The sequence below is a fragment of the Acomys minous genome (genome assembly GCF_964271855.1).
Source record: "Acomys minous genome assembly, chromosome: 12".
NCBI lineage: Eukaryota > Metazoa > Chordata > Mammalia > Rodentia > Muridae > Acomys > Acomys minous.
The window spans coordinates 63,557,728-63,574,393 of NC_140493.1; the positions used below are offsets into that span (position 1 = coordinate 63,557,728).

The 16,666-nt window shown below is 38.3% G+C and overlaps 1 protein-coding gene and 1 long non-coding RNA gene across 3 annotated transcripts in view; one reads left to right on the forward strand and one right to left on the reverse strand.

The window, feature by feature from the left end:
- Positions 1-6,878, forward strand: part of LOC311580103 — a 36,264-nt gene extending 29,386 nt beyond the window's left edge. The window contains exons 2-3 of the long non-coding RNA XR_014773366.1: positions 4,512-4,658; positions 6,272-6,878. This is a non-coding gene — a long non-coding RNA (uncharacterized lncRNA). The remainder of the gene's footprint in view (positions 1-4,511; positions 4,659-6,271) is intronic.
- The window catches only part of CPQ (carboxypeptidase Q), a 410,614-nt gene that overhangs the window by 45,399 nt on the left and 348,549 nt on the right, over positions 1-16,666 (reverse strand). The window lies entirely within an intron of this gene.

Below are 16,666 nucleotides of genomic sequence, written 5' to 3' on the forward strand. Positions count from 1 at the left end.
CCACAAATTTTGGAAATTCCTTGTTTTTAATAGCTGAGTAGTATTCCATAGTGTAAATGTACCACAGTTTCTTTATCCATTCTTCTGTTGAGGGACACGTAGGTTGTTTCCAAGTTCTGGCTATTATGAATAAGGCAGCTATCAGAATGGCTAAGATCAATAACTCAACTGACACCGCATGCTGGCGAGGGTGTGGAGAAAGAGGAACACTCCTGCATTGCTGGTGGGAATGCAAACTAGTACAACCACTTTGGAAAGCTATCTGGTGCTTTCTCAGAAAAATGGGAATAGGGCTTCCTCAAGACCCAGCTATTCCACTCCTTGGAATATACCCAGAGGATGTACTACCACATGTTTCAATTAAGTAATTTTTATATGCAATGTATCAAGAATAGCACAAGGCATTTAAAAATTATCTGCATATTTCTAAAATGAGAGATTCTAAAATTGACATATCAATGAACAAACTATGTTAGAGTTTGCTATTGATAACTTCTGGTTTCTTATGGTCATTATTTATTTTCTCTTAGTAAATGTACCTGTTTAATATAGGTCTACTTTACTAGAAAATAGTGAATGGATAGACTTAGCAAGTGATTGCCATCGTTGGATAAGAAGGATCAAATTTGCAGAGCTGATTTCTGGGTAGGAATGGCTCAACCTTCTAAGTATGAGAAAAGACTATTAGTCATTTCTTGGCAGCAAAAACCATTCTGTGTACAGATATAAAGCCCCAGGACATCACAACTTTTTCTTATGCTGGTAACCCACTGACTAAGACTCGGCTCATTGCACACAGGAGTGGGTACGGCTGGAGGACACCAATTAGGATGCAAGGCACTGACTTCTGTAAGGGAAGATTGGGTCAGCTTGAAGTTTGGTGTGTCTTACTATTTATGCTCCATAGATACTTATAAGGTAGCAACTGTGAGATGGAATCATGAGTGGGCAGTAAGGTTAGTCCAAGGTACTTTTATTTTACATCTTTGCCATAAAGCAAAATGATAAGAGAGTGTTGCTATCCCTGCAACAATCCCCAGTATCCTGACATATTTTCACCTATACATACTCAGTTGTGTGTTCTTATACCATTCTACACTCTCTCTTTTTTACTTTTCATAGCATCTGTATGTTTTAGAATTTATAATATTTGCCTAGCTACTTAAATATGTTTGTATTTTATTTTCCTTCTCAGGATGTTAAGTTAGTGGGACAACTGTGTTTTATTAAAAAATGGAAATCCAAGAGAACAAAAGTAAACTTACAAATCTTGGGAATTGTACATCTATGCTGTCTTACACACAATAATGGGGCTAAAGTTAGTATCAGGAGATGAATAATATTTTCTCTTTTGTTTTTGGTCCCTGGAATTCTATTCTGTGGCTCTAGTACATCCTGGCTTTAGCACCCACAAGCTATTGGTCAAGATCCTTACCTCTCTCAGCTTTATTTTGTTCTCCCATTAAATGAGATTAGTAATGAGATTATAACAAAAATATTTAGAAAGACCCTAGCACACATTTCAACAAATGGTGTTATTATCATCACCATTATCATTACTGCTATCCTCACTACTGCTATCATTTTATTAGAAAATTGCAGAAAATTTTGGTTCTTTAAATAGAAGGTAAAAACTCAAATGTCTTCCTAAACTAGAAAATCAATGTGAGAGTAGTAAAATATGAAGGGAAGTAGCCAATCACAACACAGTACGAATAATGCTGTTGTAGGATTACTAAGAAGGCAACAGAATGATGACCTGAAATACTAAAGGGAAACACTAACAGAAATAGCAGCAAAAATTAATGTTATTTTTTCAAAGAGATGTGAATATATTAAGATGCTATCAATTGAGAATATAAAGATAATTAGAAGTTAGCTAAGAGGACCACAAAGGAAGAATGATATAAACAGAGGTATCAAAAGGGAAAATGAGTGTAATGTACATTATACTGGCAAACTGTCATGTGCTGTTTAAGCTCATTGAGAAGCTGACTCTGATAGGTGGATTGCCCTTTCCCATTTCAGACCCAAACGTGCTTAACTCAAAGTGTTCTCAAAGGTCCTTTGTCTTTGAATGACCTAGCACCCCGCCCCCCACCTCGTGGTAGGGAGAGTAGAGAACAACTAGAGAGCCCATGAGTTAAACCATCGTGCCCTAGAGAATGGATGGTTATAACGTAAACTGTTTCCTATGGAGGCTGTTTTTCATACCATGATACAAGAGTGCCTGCAAAGAAAAAGAGAAGCCAGAATTCAGCCATGGCAAGCTCATCCACAGACAGAAAACTCAAACCGGAAACTCTAACGAATTGACTCAACTATCCCAGTTGGTTCCTTCTGGATGTTATGAGTCCCAAGGGTAATGGTGCTGCCTTTATGCTGTGATTTGTTCTTTTACTTGGAACCCTCACCTTCTGGAGAATTGCTCAGCTCAGGACTCTCTCAATCAGGAACTTCAGCTGAATACCACTACAGGGCATTCCCAGCTAATTTCTACTGGGTATTTTGAATACCTCATTTAATTTTCTTTTTCTGTCTGTCTGTCTGCCTATCTGTATCATCTGTCTATATGCCTGCCTATCTACCTGTCTATCTATTCTGTGTGTCTCTATCTATCTATCTATCTTTCTATCTATCTATCTATCTATCTATCTATCTATCTATCTCTCTACCACTATCTCTCTGTCTATTATCTATGTATATCTATTTATCTTCTATCTGTATTTACTGTATTTACTATGTATCTCTCTATACCATCTATCTATCTATCTATCTATCTATCTATCTATCTATCTATCATCTATCTATCTACCTGCCTGCCTACTAGCTATCCACTCGTACACACATCCCACTAGTCATATTAGTTCTTTTGATTTGGCTTGACTTGAATATATATAACTCACTCATTCACAATCAAAATATGGCTACCACAGATCACTTTCCGGCCCATACAGAATAATGAGAAGCTCTGAAATAAGTTAATGTCTTTAACAAACTTGTATTATGGCTCCATGATCAAGAGCACTGGCTGTTTCATCAGAGGATCTGAGTTTGATTCATGGCACCCATGTAGTAGCTTACTACCATCTGTAACACCAGTACCAGGGGATCCAATAACCTATTCTGGCCTACTTGGGAACCAAGCATACACATCACACACATACAAAACACCCATACACATAAAATAAAGTGAAGCTATAAAATAAAATGCTATAGCAAAAGTGAAGTCCAGGTTAAAAAATAACCAGTATTGATCAGGCCAGGAAGCTGGCAGTTGTTGGGCTATGAAATATTGCATATGTCAAGTTCATGAGCTTGCTATGAAAGCAATGGGAAGGCACATTTTTAAAAATTTAATTTTATTAATTTATTCAGATTACAACTCAATTGTTATCCCATCACTTGTATCCTCCCATTCCTTCCTCCCTCCTGCTTTCACCCTACTCCCCTCCCCTAGGTCTAAGACCAAGGGGGACCTCCTACCCCACTATATGGTCATAGGCTATCAAGTCTCATCTTGGTAGCCTGCTTATTCTTTCTTTGAGTGCCATCACATTTTAAGAGGATAACTAAAGCAATGAAGTGAAAATAAGTTCTGACTGATGGATAGAGTAGAATCTACATTTCTGGGGCAGAATTAGCATTGGATTTACTGAATGGAAATGGTCAATCTATAGAAACTTCAAAAAATAGAAGATGAGCAAGAGTTCGAAGGTGATATCTACTAACTCTTAGCGATATATATACCATCCAGAGATACAAAATTGAGAACCTTTAGAAACTTAAAAAAAAAAATAGAAGATGAACAAAAATTCAAAGGTGATATCTACTGATACTTAGTGGTGAAATATAAGGAAAGAAATCAAGAGAAAGGTGGGAAAACTCAGAAAGAGGAATTTCTAAAGAAGTAGAAATGTTCCTTCACTTATGATGGGGAGTTATGTCTCAGTCAACACAATGTAAGTAGAAAATTCCATATGGCTGTTCAGAACAGATGCTGAGACTCACAGCCAAACATTGGGCAAAGCATAGGGAGTCTTGTGGAAAAGTGAGTGGAAGGAGAAAAAGACTTGGAGATGACAGGAGCCTCACAAGAAGACCAACAGAGCCAACTAACCAGGGCCCAGAGGAGCTTGCAGAGAGTGATGCACCAACTAAGGACCATGCATGGACTGGACCTAGACTCTCTACACAGACAAGCTGATGGGCAGCTCAGCCTTCATGTGGGTCCTCTAGTGAGGGAGTGGGGAATGTCTCTGATGTGGGCTCTGTTTCCTTCTTTTTCATCACTTCCCCCTGTGCTAGGCCACAGGATAGGAGGAAATGCTCAGTCCTGATGCACTGGGGTAGATAGATGGGAGGGGGCTCTCTTTTTCTGAGGAAGAGGAAGGGAGGGTGGTACTGGGAGGAGAGGATGGACAGGGCTACAACCAAGGTGTAAAGTGAATAAGTAAATAACATTTTTAAATGCCCTGAACACATCTAACCTACCGAACCTTCTATTTCAGCAACACAGGACGTCATAGACTGCTATGATCTTGAAGCTTACTGCTTCTGTCCAGCACTGAGCGACTATGAGGACTAGATATCACTATCTAGGGAAAATGTCAAAATTCAAAATTCTATGTACAGTTTCTACGAAATGCCAAACTATTGTAAGTCAAATTATTATACTAAGTCTGGGACTATCTGTAAAATTTCAAGGTGATGTTTTTAAAAAAAAAATCAATTTTAAAAGATCAAAATTAACTTTCAAAAAGATAAGTAAGGAAGAGGGATAGAGTGAGTTCATCTGAGTTATCCCATACAAAGACGTGTAAGCAGGTCTTCCGGATTGTGTGAGCACCTAGAGTCCTGGGCAGCTGCTCCGGGTGGAACCCAGGCTACTGTGGGAGGAGGAATGAGGGAGTGGGGAAGGGTTTTCTTGCAAAGAAAAGAATGATCGTCCAGCTGAGTGAAAGTGTATATCTATTTTTAATATAAAAGTCCTGAAATGTTTTTTTACTTTAGTCAATATAAAATTGAATACATAGGATAAAAATAATTGCCAGATTATAAGAGGCTGTGAAGGGACAGGGTCCATAACATAAGCATAGGCATGCATCCTGATGTAACTGAAAGGTAGAGTAGCAACAGGTGGGAGACTTTATGGTCCTTTCCTGAGCATGGGGGGAATGTGGGAGGAGAAAAGAATGACATCAGTAGGGACATTGGGCAAGGCACTGATTTTGCACATCGGTAGGATATGAGGCTTCATGGAGGACCACGTTTAAGACTAGAGGCCAGGATTTTACAGAGGCACCAAGTTAGAATTATGTCTTTGACCTAACAAGGCATCTCCTAGCTATCTTAAACGCCAAGGCAGCAGATGAGTGAATTGGCCCTCATTTTTTGACCTATGAGGAGAAAGCTTGTGTCACGATGTGTTTAATGCTTTCCTTAGCCTGAGATTTCATTATGGGTCTGGACAATTTACAAAGCTGCAAATCGTCTGGGGTTTCCCCACCACTGCTGAATGCTAATGCATCTAGCTAGACATTGCAACCTGCAAGGGAGCTAAAGCCTTTAAACTCAATTCTCTCTTGACATGTGAGCAATGAGTAAAGAACAATGTGTCCAATTCTTAGTCCTTGGAGAGTCAAACACAAAAGGGCTTTAGAAGAGTAACCAGAGAAGAATTTCATTCCTATATTGCTTATTATCAACATAAAAAAGAAAAAAGCAAGGGCATTTACACTTCACCTTGACAGGAGAGGAGTTTGTCAAGGACATTCTCACTTCTGTTTTGTGATACTTCTGACTGTAGGCCACTCTATGGTGAACACCTAATTGACACTACAAAACAGATCATAGCATCTCCTTTGTGATTCCCAGTGGTTCAGAGACTGTGGCTATTAGTGATGGCAAACTAGATTTAAATCAGAAGGCAAAGAATAGCTGGTACTGGTTCTCCCTATAGGCCTTGACCTTACAAAAAAATGACAAGGAGAGGGGGTGTACAGTTCTTTCTGCTCTGGTCACTGTGACAATTATTCTTCATTGTCATTGTGACTGGATTTGGAGTCATCTAAGAGATGAGCCTCCAGGCATGTCTGTCAAGGTGTCTCTAGGGAGGTTTATCTGGGGAAGAAAGGCACACCCTGAATGTTAGCAGCACCATTCCCTGGGCTGGGCTACAAGGCTGAATAAAAGGTAAAAGAATAAGGTCTTCAAAAACCTCAGATACCTACAGATTAAGGCATTTAAAGATGTTTTTATTATTTTAAAGATTCACTGATAATAAGACAGGTTAACTCCTGGCAACACCCAGCCTACCTCAAAGAACAGGATGAGCATCAAAGAAACTCCTTATGGAGAAGGCTTCAAATGTGGCAAACCAGCCTCCGGGGAAAATGTCCGAATTTTGGCCACTGATAGAATTCTGACTAAAAATGGGCAAGCTTGGATGCAAGCAGAGTGTATGGACAAACTCTGCCAAGACAGGGTAAGCAAATCCTCAATAGTTCTTGCCTCACAAATATGTCTGTCAGATATATTAGGTCAAAAGACTGAAGATGATGCTCCAACATTTAGAGAGTTTTGGGTGACTGTTCAGGCAGCAATCTGTCTCTGTCATTGTTTTCAATTTGGAAGCTGCTAACCTGCACTTCCAGTTTACTCAGGTAACTAATTTTATTCCTTTTCAAGTCTCTGATGGTATTGAAGATTAGATAGTTCTGTTCTACAGTTAAGCTTAATTATTTAGAGGTTAAGATGGTTTTAGGTCTATACGTATGTTTTAAGCTGATAGAGATGAGATATGATAGATATTGATTTACATTCAGAATTTCAGACTCACCAATATAAGAAAGATGTTTTTTTCGAAGTTGCCAAATACAAATAGCCAAAACACTACAAATATAATATTTGTATAATTCCTGTATGTAGTTTATTATATGTGTGTAATAATATAAATATATTTGTAAATAAGTTAATTTGTAAAAATAAATAAATAAATAGATGATATAACCCTCCCCCCAAAAAAGTAAAAGAAAAAACTGTCAGCTTTTAATTGTTTTTCAACTGTAGACTAAATATGACCAACCACCTGATGGTTTTGCATCTATCTTTTTCAGGACACAACGGACTTTGTTCCCTCAAATTGTAACCAAAATAAATCTTCCTTTTGAAATGTTGTCAAATAGTTTTTTCATAGAAACAACAAAAGTAATCGATACAGTGATAGACCTGTGTAGCTCAAGTTCAGCCTTCACTGTCGACTGTGACACAACTGGCATTTCCCTATAGTTCTGCCTTCACCATTGACTGTGGCATAACTGGGCGTTTCCCTATACCTCTTGAGGAAATGTCTATACTGAATAGCCCTGCAGATGAACATTTGGAAAACAACAATCCCCTAAACTCTGGGCCAATTCTGTTTGTATGAAAGTGAATACTTGAAGCATTTAAACCTGAAATCTGCTGGCTGCAGATTTCTGACAGATTTTGAGGAAGTGGCTGTTAAAACACTGCTGTATGGAGTTTCCTGCTAGCATTTACATTCCACATTTTTTTTTCATTGTAAAGCAAATAAATCCTTCTGGAATATTAGCTGCTATAATTTTTATCAGTCCATAATTTCAGTACTGAGGGGTAAACAACTACAAGTGATACACAGCGTACACACACACAAAGCATAAACAAACAACTAAATGGTATGAGTCATGTGCCATGTTGGGTTTGGTGGCAAAGATATTAGGATAATTACTTCTCTAGGAGACCTAAGAGGTTCAAATGAGTCTGATCTCGCTTTCTCTCCTCCTCCTCCTCTTCCTCCTCCTCCTCTTCTTCCTCTCTATTTTTCTTTCTCTCTCCCCTGACATGCATGCACCCATGCACACGTGCGTGCATGAGCACACACTAGCACACACACACACACACCTTGGCAGACTCATTACTTTTGCTTTTCCTTACACTTTTCCCATTGACTTAGTGCTTCTAGGGAAAAGACTTTTTATTCATATTATACCTAAGGCCCCAAATATTCAAAATAAACTTCTAAACACTAGGGACAAACACTTCAAATAAAGTCAACTGAGCATAAATGAAAAAATGCTGAATATTATTTTAAAAATATAGCACTTATAACAAGAACATGAAATATTTTCCATGGAAATATCACACTATTCTACAATTGATTTTATACTACAAATACAGGAGGGAAAAGTGAAGGAAGAAGAGAAGGAGATGGTGAGAAGGGAGGGAGTGGGGGAGCAGAAGGAGGAAGAAGATAAGAAGCAGGAAAAGGAGGTGAAACTGGGTAAAACCACACACTTTGTAATGTAATTTAGGCTCAGAGGAAAAAAAAAAACAGTATCACTGTGCAAACCCTGACATTCCCTTCCTGAACAATATAACTGACCATTGCTTCTTTACCACTTCCAATGTGAGTCTCCATTGGATCTGTTTTCCTTAAAGCTAGAAATTATTAAGATATGCAGTAGTGGGATTGTCTCAACTTCCTGATAGTGCACAATCTAAATGAACGATTGCTTCCCTAGATCCTTGTCAATCCCCTAATCTAGCCAAAACCCAAAGTTCTAGATCCTTCTTGGCACCCTTTCCCTGAGAAACCCAGAACCTTTTACGGGTGTTTTTGTGCACAGCAACAGATATAAGCCCACTGTGTTCAACTACAGGTATGCTTTCCTGGTCTCAGACAAGCAGAGCTTCAAGGAGTCTGGGTCTCTAGTGCATCATTTTGATATGATGGTCCTCTATGGTGTATGGGGAAGGTAAGGTGAGTAAAACTGTGAGAAGTCCTTAGCGATGGTGGCACTTCCTTGTATAAAGTATAATCTCAAAGGATCATGTAAGAGCTCTCTGCTGTTTAGCACCTTTTACTCTCCTGTCTGTGGTTTTGTATACAGTCACCCACACTGACCCACTCACTGCTGGGAAGGGCTTTGCAGTAGAACTTGACTTTATTCCCACACAGCATCCTAGGCTAGCTTGGCAGCTGGTTGTTACTTTCATCCAGCCAAATATGCTTGACCTCCTGGGTTCTGAGTGTGGGAACTGTGAGACTTCCAAGGATACCCATTAGAGGGTGGTTAAAAGAACATGACCTTTAATCTGGCATCTCCTCTTTGTAGAAATGAATTGAACAGGATGAGGATAAAAAGAAAGTTAGTGGGGAATGTCTCCAAGGAAGTGGTTTTACAAATCATCCAACACAGAAAGGAAATTCTTATAAAACCTGAAGAAATGCTGAGCTTTCTATTGGCATTTGTTTTCTGGAAATATGTTATTTATATAACTACTCCCCCACAGAGAAATGAGCTTATTTTGTAAGTGTGGCCCCCAAATTGGTCAGAACTTTGGCATGGTGTGGTAGGAGGTAGAGATGATTATCTCACTTGCATACTGGAAACATGACATGGTAATAAGCCCCACAGTGTGGTCGGGTCCTGGAACACACCCAGGCCTTCCTACTCCACAGAACTCTCAACATTCCCCAAGTGCTATTCCCCTGAAGCAGCCTCCTTGTTACTCTTTTGATCTTGGACTTGATAAAATTAGCAAACCTGGGTTAACACTACCTAGATCATGCAATTTTCAGATGGTTTCTGCAATGAAAAATTATTAAAGACCCAGAGCCCATTCTGTTCATCAAAGGATGGTTTGCAGATACCTTGCACTGTGTGTGTGTGTGTGTGTATCCACACACGCACATGCATGCCCACATGTTCCCTTGCATGTGAATGGAGGCTAGAGGCTAGTGTCAATGTTGGGAGTCATCCTAACTCACTCTTCACCTTACATATTTAGGCAAGGTCTCTTCAACACATGGTTTGTCAATTCAGCTAGTCTAGCCAACTTGCTCTGTCTCTGCCGCCCATGTACTGACTCAGATTTTAAACTGGCTGCCATGTCCACATGGCATTTATGGTGGAGATTCAAATTCAGACCCTTACATTTGCACAGCAAAACTTTATCTGCTGAGTCATCTCTAGTGCTCTGCTCTACTGTCAGGAATTCTGATGCCCCGCCCACATTTCATTGTTTGCATTTGGGAGATGGGACTCAGGAATCTGTCCTTGTGACAAACTTTGTCTGCGATTTTTACCTACTTTGTTTTTAATATTACTCTTCCAAGGGTTGATGCGTGTTTTCAAAAACTCACTCATAGTTGAAGGCACCAAAATTCCCCATCCTATCCTTTGTAGAATCCAATACCCCAAGAGATAGAGTTGTGATAAGGGTTTAAATATGGAATAGCTAGAAAATTTCAGAAAGGGTACTCTTAGTTCTCAATGATTACAAAATAAACAGATCTCAACAAGAAAAGGATTCATTTTCTTTTCCACATTCTTTGTAACAGAGTTGTAGCTTTTGTGCCCACAGGAGAGAAATCCCTGTCTATTGGCTGCAGATGAAAAGGAGCCCATAGATTACTCTAATAATGGGTAATCTCCAATCTGGTCTCTTTTAAAAGGCAGACTATGGAATATGCCACAATCATTAGAATTGCTTCTGTGAGTTCAGGAAAGCTGTGAAGACACAGGAGGGGCAAATGGGGAGAGGCAATTTTCCTAATAGCAACAGCTGCCGAGCCATTTAAAAGTGGTGATATTATCAGCTAGGGTGTATTTTAAATAGAAAGGCCACCCATGGAAGTTATTTCAAGCATGATTTGGACTTCTCATTTTATAAGTAATCCACACACCATCTCTTTTTCTATATAGTTTTTTTTAAATGAGCTGTTCTGTTAAGATACCATGCCTAAAATTAATTAAGTTAGATTAAAAGAAATAAACAATGCTACAAACTATCTATTACTTTAGTCACATTATAAAAAAGTACGGGCCATGGATTCTGACTGCAAAAGACTCTTCTTATAAGTTCAAGTCTACACGAGGGAAGAGGGAACCTGCACCCAGGACCTCTGGAGGCAGGGTCCATGCTAGTACTTAAACCTCAAATATTCTCTTTTTGTGGTTGAAACAGGTAAATTTCAGTCCTTCAACAATTGCATAACTTCTGAAAACTCACAGAAATAATCATACACAAAATTTTTAAAAATCCTTTTTATGTTTTGTGGTCTATATGGTAAGCAAGTTGAGTCCCAAAGCCTCATTAGGGACTTGACTCTAGCACATCATGTAGCAAATAGCATGCATCAAGTGAAGCCAGGGAGCCTTTCCCAAATGGTCACCTTGAACACAGATGCTTAAAATCTGCTGCAAATGCATAAATCAAGGCAAACAGCTATTTATAAAATTAAAACTCCATTGATCCAAAAGGAAACATTTACATTTTTATTTCATTACTAGTTTGGCAGTGAGTGTGGTGAAAACTAACTACCATTGTTTTCATGGATAACACTTCTCACTCTTAAGATTCTTAGAGAAAACACAAAAGTGTGAAATATGTCAAGGAAGGACTCCTTTCAAACACTGTGGAGATGGTAGTAAAAAAAAATGTCATTCTTTCTCATCTTTCTTTGCTTTGCATTTCAGTTTGGATGTATCATGTTTAATAACTGGAAGTCAAATATTTTTTGAAAGAAAACATTTTCAATATTATCTAATAAATTATACTTGTATACCACCAAAACAAAATAATTAGAATATTTCAAATTGATTAAGGGTTTGAAATTCCTTATTTCTTTTTAAGCCAGGTACAGCACACAGGCACTTTTTTAGCCAGGTGCAGACTGAGTAAAGAAATATCTCCTGTTAGCAATAACCTTTTGTGTTTTCTAGTGAGATCTTTTCAAATGAATCTTTCAGTATTCATATTGAGAAATCCCAGTTCTTGTTAGTACTCAGATATAATGACAGCCTTTTGCATTTGTGATGTCAAGGAAGAGAACAGAGGGCAAACACTTGGCTAATTTAGCTTTCCTCTGGTCCACAAAATTAATGCAACTGGGTTCCTAATGGAAAAGCTTTCAAAATTTGAAATTCTGGCTCAGATTTCTTAATCTCCAATTCAAGATGTACTACTAACTACCATTAGGACTAAGTTTTTTTTTTTTTTAAGGGAAGAGCTCTGTACTCTTTGGGGTGACAATGGCCCATTGAGGAGGAGTATAGGTCAGCTTGATTCTCTTACAGTTTTTCATGGTACAAGACTATTCCATTTATTCTATGCTGTTTGCAGGCATTATGATAGACAAATGACTTAGGACACAGAATTACCTATTGAATATGTATGAGTTGTTAGCAGGCACTAGTGGAAGCCAGGCTATTAACCTGTCAGGCCATTAACCATGACCTGGGTGTATGTACAACACCAAAAGAGCCTAATATATAACTAGAATTAGGAAAATAAACAACAAAGAAAAGCTGTGCTCTAGACATTTGACTGTCAAATGAGAAGGCATATTGAAACCTTTCATAGGAGTAGGATCATCTTACTTCGGGGATCAGTTTGAAAGGCCCTGAAGGGCATCTAAAGGTAGATTTTTGCTTCTGAGTAAGAACACTGCAAGATAGGCTCTTCCCACACCAGAAACAGCACACTGCAAGTGCCAATCTGGAGGACTCTTCATTAATATGAGACTGCACAGTACTTACTCAATTACCAGTGGACAGAATTCTCAATAGTCCTTTGGAAAATGTGAGTTTTCAGACACAAACCTGACTAGAAAGCAGAAACTGAAGAGAGGACCTGGCATTATTTTATAGATGAGATAATGCAGACAGAATCCAGATAATTTAGCCCCTACTGAATTTCTATAAATGATTTCTCTAAGTATTTGTCTTTGGTCAGCAGCACTGACTGAGGACAAAGATAATGTCTAAGAAGTTGCCATCTTCCTGTCTTCAACAGGGATTCAAAGATGTCAGAGGTAGAAAATGGGCTTTGCATTCAGAGCAGGACTTCAGGGCTGACCTTCAACTCCTTTATCTCAAGTGCTTGCTAAGAGGAGAGGATGAGACATGTAATGCTTGTTTCACTTTAGCACGTGGTAGATCTTCGGTATCTCCCTAGTTTCCATTCATCTTCTGAGCATGCTACACTTCATTTAAAATAATTTCTTCTTACAGGTAGATTAGATGTACCAAAAATGCTATTTCAAGAAAGTCTGTGTAGCCCTAAATGCAATCAAAATTTAAAAACATTTCTAATTCATTGAACAGCAGAGCAGGCTTGTTAAGTGCCAAGCAATTAAAGTCCCTTTCTTCACGTATCCTTGAGTTTAATAGGAAACCAGTGGGAAATTTAATTCCAGAAAAGAGGCATGCTCAAGCATCTTGTCTCTCCCATTTGAAGGACAAACAGAATACACTGTATCAGCTTTCTTTTTCCCTGTACAGTTCTCTAATCATGTAGAAATGCTTCATTTCAATAAACACTAACTAATTTGTCGATCACCTCTCTTTTTCCATCTGGTGGAAATTTGTTTAGATAGTAAGGGTAACTAAGCATTATGACCCATTTGATATTTAAAGATTAATAAGTACCATTAAGCAACATCAATGAAGTCACCAATATCTTTAACTTCAGTCTTGACATCTTTTTTTTTCATCCATTGAGTAGTTTGTCCCTTGTATAGTTATTCATAATATTAATGAATCCTTACTATGTCCCAAAGCATCACTTTAAGAAAAATAAAGCAATGTTTGTATGGGCACGTAAAGAAAGCAGTATTGAATATTTAGATGAAGTGAGAAAAATATTTAATATTCTGAACAGTATCACAAATCCAAGAAGAAAAAACAGAGCCAGAAAATATCTGTATCTGTGACTTGATTAAGCTTCACTTTTGTAGTTATTAGATACTTCTTTCATAATATGAATATAGAATGAAAATGCTATATTGTTTCTTGTTAGGAAGAGAGTTAAGAGGAAAACCATAGGCTCAGAGAAGATCCCAATAACAGGCTTATACACAATAAAAAATCTGACATAAATTTTGACTGAAAACATGAAAATATAAACTCAGAATTAAATAGTATTAAAAGAAACAGAAAACAAGTCCAGAAAACCCAAAACATTTGCTATTAACAATAAACTAATAAATTAGCAAAAGACACTTATAAAAAAGGCTTTAAATGAGTAGAAGAAAACCTTTATGGCCATTACCTATGTGATTTCTCTGTGGTTTTACACACACACACACACACACACACACACACACACACACACAATTTGGAATGACAATAGCTCTTTATAAGAGCACATAAACATATTCTGAGGGAAAATTATATTTTTGACTTCCAGGACACTTAAAAGCACACACTTTGTAAATAATCCCAAAGGCCTGTGAACCAAGGCACAGAGAGACACATGCTATGACACAAATGATGTCATATGACCCTCTGCAATTGTTACCAGATGTGGCAGGCCAAAGGATGGGAAACACAACTTCCATTTAACACACAGACTTCCTGGTGATTGATGGGATGAATGGGGGGAGGGTCTTAGAAAAAAAATGAAGGTTTGATGAATGAGGCCCCTTGCTTAATTGCGCTAAAGTAGTACATTTTAAATAATAAATAGATTTACTAATTGAGGACTAGGAAATACTTTTTGTTATTATTCAAGAAAAATTAAAGATCTGGAGAGGCTGAGTAGAAGGCAGTGAGGAGAGAAGGAAGACTATGTTGCCATGGGATATATAAACTCTGTAAACCACACACACTTGTGGGGTTTATTGGCAAAAATGGAAACAGAATTTGTTTCAAGAGAAGATGTTTTAAAAAATAAGAAAATATTCTTTCACTCAACAATAATCTAATCTAGTCGCTTTCTAAATTTTAGTGATGAACAGTGTACCAATATTTTGAAAAAATCCCAAAGCTAAGGCTATTATTTATTCATGTTTGTTTGATATGGGCAGTTTTTTGCTATTTCATCTCTTGCCCCTAATATTTGAACAAACTGGCTCCTTTTTCATCATGTTCTCATTTCACTTGGACAATAAGGTTAAGCTTCTGGGAAAAAAATTGGAGGCTTCGTTATAAATCTGAATGTCAAAGAGGCTCAGAGAAGTAAGTATCCTACTTCCAGACCATAGAAAAACATTTATGCATTTTATGGGCTCCTTGTCCATGTCAGTACATGGTGTATGATTTAGAACTAGGCGTTGCTTGGGAGAATCAGTTGAGTCTCATGAGTATTGCCAGCCATCTCTTCACACCTCCATGCATACACCCTTACCCCAACTTTCATCATCTTATAATCAGTTCTCTTAGGCTGACCAGGAGCTAGTTTCAGAATGAGTAATAGAGATTCTTGATTCAAGTTTCTTACTTGCTTCCTTTTGTGAAGTGTTGCGTTATGGTGAAGCAAGTTAGGCTTAAGTCAGGCCATTGAACAGACCAGTGGTGGCTCAGAGGGAAAGCCAGCTTCCCCAGCATGCTGTTTTATAGCTACAAAGTAAATGTTCTAAAAATCAGCAAATGCCAATAAGGCAAGTGCATCTGTTGATATGGCTTACAAAAGAGCTAAGTCTGCTAAGTCATCCTCTCTACTGGTTCTAAGTACATGAGAGCGTGTTTATAGCAAGACCTCTTCAGATTTTAAAAGATGAAAAAACACCCAACACCCCTAAGCTACTTCCTGAATATCAGTTCTATACAGTGAAACGGATTTACAAATATATTGGTGCTTCTCAGGTGCATTCCATTCTCACTAGAGCTCTCTGAAAGACTATTGACCTCTTTTGTGGATCAGGGAAGGGCAATTCCAAGAAGTGAAATTCTCCAAGAGTGGAAACACTCTGCCTAAAAGTGAGAGTCCTGTCCCTCCCACATGATATTTGCTGCCTCTGCACTGCGAGTGGTAGGCAAGTGGTTTGCTTAGTTTAGGTGGCAAGGCGCGTCTCACCTCCGTGGTTGCTCTTCTGCTCTGTTTTGCTCTTGGGAAGCATGTACAGAGGAGTAGATGGATGGTGTTGCCACAGGTAACCCTACTGATTTTTACACCTATGTAGGTAAGAGGAGATGGAGCAGGAGAGGGGTTTCCACAGCAGGTGTCAAGGTGGCCATTTCACTCTACAGAGGACCTACTCGTCTTCCTTTTAAAAGCCACTCACTGATAGTGGTGGTGTGACAGCCAGCCAGTGCTGTGATGATTTTTTCCAACCATGCTGACTGAGATGAACCATGAGATGAACATCTTAGCTTTTCTCTCCAGGAAGCTGGAAAGCTGTGCCTTTGAGAGAGCCACAGTCATGGTTTAGCTTAAGAGGGTAGCTGATATGAGGGAATGAAAAAAAAATCTTGATAAGAGTGCGAGACCATCATTGTTTGCTTAAAAATTTCCTCTTTTCTTCAGAGCATCTGAGATATAGTTCTGTCACAGAGGACTGAAGAAGTCTAAAAACAGAAAATTTGCTTTAATAACTAAACTAGTAACAGTGGCCTATTTATGGGGGTCTTGTGCCAAGCATTCACCCAAGCTGACCTTTATCTAAAAATATATAAATAACCTCAGAAACTATTAGTGTAATTTTATTTTTTTTAAGAGATCGTGGTTTCAAAAGGTTAAATGCCTCACTAAGGTTACATAGCTAGAAAATAGCTGAGTGAAATTCTAAATCAGTTTCTTTAATCCAAACTCTTAATGTCTAACTAAACTTAACCCAATGTTTTTTCATTTTGACTGCATTTCCAAATCTCCTGGAAATGTCCTAAACCAAGTGTAGTCAACCCCTATCTCCAGAGCC